Source organism: Triticum dicoccoides, chromosome 4A (assembly GCF_002162155.2).
Source record: "Triticum dicoccoides isolate Atlit2015 ecotype Zavitan chromosome 4A, WEW_v2.0, whole genome shotgun sequence".
NCBI lineage: Eukaryota > Viridiplantae > Streptophyta > Magnoliopsida > Poales > Poaceae > Triticum > Triticum dicoccoides.
This window is the reverse complement of record NC_041386.1, coordinates 473,501,073-473,503,986: the sequence shown is the minus strand read 5'-3', so window position 1 is coordinate 473,503,986 and position 2,914 is coordinate 473,501,073.

Genomic DNA, 2,914 nt, shown 5'->3' with positions numbered 1-2,914 from the left:
AGGTATAGTCTTTGGTCTTCATGTCTTCACAGCCCATCAGTCTGGCCCATGGATAACAGGCCGGACGCCCAAGGACCCCTTACTCCAGGACTCCCTCACTAGGGCTGCATTTCAGGTGGTGGGCAGCAAGGGCAAATCAGATCGAGGAAGCATCGCATCAATTGGAGAGAAGTTCCAAGGAGCTGCGCCTGGCGCAGCACAAGGCGGAGGCGCAAGTCGATCTCAGGAGAGAGATGCTGAGGGATGTTAGCATCTGGCAGCGTCGCGTTGATTTCGAGCTAGGGCTAATGGCAGAGATCATATCCACGGAGTCGACTGCAGAGGAAATAATATGCATGCCTGTGCAATGGCATGAGCAGCTGGTGCAACTATTCAAATGGGCAATAGGAGAAGCCAAATATAGGGACCAGTTGCGGCGGTGCCGCTGGGCATGCATCATAGGCGAGGTGAGCGGCCCTCCTTCCCCGCCAGCAATGCAGTGACCTAGTCGGTTGCTTCTGCAGTGAACTTGCAACGCCATGTCGGTTTGCAACCTTGACAATCACTCCATCTATATGTATTGTATTCTTGGGAAAATACTTGGTCGTTTGGAAAAAGATGGTAATTGATTTATCACTAGTTTTAGAATGCTTGGTCGTGACAATCAACCGAAGCCACAACCAGAAGTCTCCATCGCGTGATACTTTACGGTCGGTCGTACCAACAGACGGTCGGTCGGACCCGCGTCTCACCGAAGGGACACACATCGGCTTGGTCTGGCATGTATGACGAGTTACATCACTGACTTGTGCAACCACATTTGAGCAATGTAGTACTCCCTCTATCTCAGTTTACAAGTCTTGCACATGTACCTAGGTCGTTAATTTGACTAACTTAATAACAGCCATACATTACAAAAAATCATTACAAACTTCAAATATTCAGAATATTTTTTATGTTAAACAATTTATTTTATATAAGTTACATTGACGACCTAGATACACGTGCAAGCCTTGTAAACTGGAGATGGAGGGAGTACTTGAAATTTATGTTCCACTAAACTCATCGGGAGCCGTTTCGGGCCTCAAAACCAAAACCATCAATTAATCATTAGCTTGTTCCCATCACATTCTAAAAGTGCATAAAAATGCTCCCACCTTGTTTCTTGTTTCTTAACATATCAACCAATAAGAGATGTGGGGCGTGCATGTTTTCAATGACTCAAGACTACCAAACACGACATGCAATGGTTAGTTCATTTCATGCAATGATATTAATTAGCAAATAAACATTAAGTTCTCTCATTCTCCCCTCCTTCTTGGTCACGGTGCACAACCTAAGATGACTTATTCACCTAGATGGAGGGAGTAGTATAATTAAGTGCAAACCTGCTCAGACTTAGTACATGTCAAACCTGAACGTGTTCCCACTATGCATGTTTTAGTACTAGTGCTAGTACTTGGTTATAAAAAGGGGAACTAGTACCTATCCGAAAATCACTCTACCTCTTCCTCCTCATAAGTCTTTCTTGTTCGTCCGTCCTTGCCATGGCCGGTGTGCAGAGCTCTAGGTTGAGAACTATCCGAACTACTTGTAACAAGGGAGCGACCAACAAGGACATTGAAAAAAAAGAGAGGGCTCTCCACCTTGTAGAGACCTCGAAAGATCTCTCACGGGCAGGCGATGGCTCCCAGGAGCGCCCTAGCCACGGAGGCGAACATGCCGGCATGCCTGATCAGCTCAATAAGGACCTCAATAAGCGGAAGGAGTTCATCCACGGCTTGGTGGCACTGCTGAAGGAGACCCTTGATGACATGCCCGCTGAGCTCAATGAGCAGGGGGAGTTGACCGCCGGCTTGGTGATGCTGCTGAACAAGATCATTGCCTCAGAGAAGAAGGCGACCGACGAAATCCTGCAACTTCAGGAGGACAAGGCGAAGCTCTGCCACGAGCTCGACCTACTGAAAGAGGAGAACGCCGGCCGGAAGAAGCTGCATGAGAATAGTAGTTCCTCTATGAAGATGCTGCAGGCCCTCGTCATGGAACAGAAGGAGATGTTGGCGAAGCTCCGCATCGAGAACCCGGCTGCTGTCAAGGTACATAATGCGGCCATGGAACAGATGATGAAGGCCCGCGTCGAGAAATACCGCGTCATGGACATAATGAAGAAGATGGCGGAGGAGACGCACAAGGAGATGGAGGTCGTGGAGGCAATGAAGAAGCAGTAACGACTCCACGGCCAGCAACCCTCCATGTAGTAGAGAGCAGCGCCCCATACTTGTGTGTGTGTCTTCCTTCTTTTTTGGGGGTGATAATCTTCCTTCTTCTTTTTCTCCTGTGTTTGTTCTTTTGCTTCGGGTGTTCCGCCGCACGTGTCACGTTCTCTGCGAGGCATGAATAGAACAATGCTAACAATGAGATGACTAGCAAATTAGATCATTTTTATCATCATATGGCACTAGGCTGCCGTGTTTGGTGCTCCTCCGTCGTACTACTCCAGTGGAAAACTTGAGTATACCGCACGGTTCTTTGCTCCTTCTCAGGTCGTCAGCACATTTATACTAGCAGTTAAATCACAAGGCCCCGCCTTCCAGGAGTAATGAGCCGTCAAATCACAAAGGCCCTCGCCTCTCTTGAAACTGACCAAGCTAGACTGCCCCACCCTCTAGCCTTTTAAAGATGTATACTTTCGTACAGTAGTAGTATCGATGGATTGCGCCATGGAGAAAAACTAACAAGATGTAATTAAAGAAAAAATGGTGATACATAGAGAGCGCTCATCGCCAAATTATGCATATAGTACTATTAAAAAAGCTAGTATGTGCTTAAATGGGGTGCTAAATTATATTAAATAAATTAACATACCTATTTAATTCTAGGGTTCTTATTATTTATGCCACTAGTTGTGTATCACTACTCAGTTTTGCCATTAGAA